The sequence below is a fragment of the Astatotilapia calliptera genome, chromosome 18 (assembly GCF_900246225.1).
Source record: "Astatotilapia calliptera chromosome 18, fAstCal1.2, whole genome shotgun sequence".
NCBI lineage: Eukaryota > Metazoa > Chordata > Actinopteri > Cichliformes > Cichlidae > Astatotilapia > Astatotilapia calliptera.
The window spans coordinates 13080339-13080661 of NC_039319.1; positions in this window are offsets into that span (position 1 = coordinate 13080339).

The window sequence follows — 323 nt, forward strand, 5'->3', positions numbered from 1 at the left end:
AGTGGCATATTTTTAGATAATCTTATTTGATATTTAATTTTGTGTTTTTTTTTTTAAATAATAAAAACTCCCAATTAAAAGATAACTGATCAGTAATTTTAATCCATACATTTTTTAATTTTTAATTTTTATTTTTTACAAATATAAATGTTAGAATAGCTCTACATGGATAGATGTAGATTGATTTTTGTGTGTTAACCAAAGTTGGGATGTGTAGTTGATTGTAAATAATGCAAATACTGTCGCATGTCCCACTGATCCATTTTGTCTTTGAAATCTTGATCACAAGATCTCTATCACAGGAAATGAAACAATTTGATTAA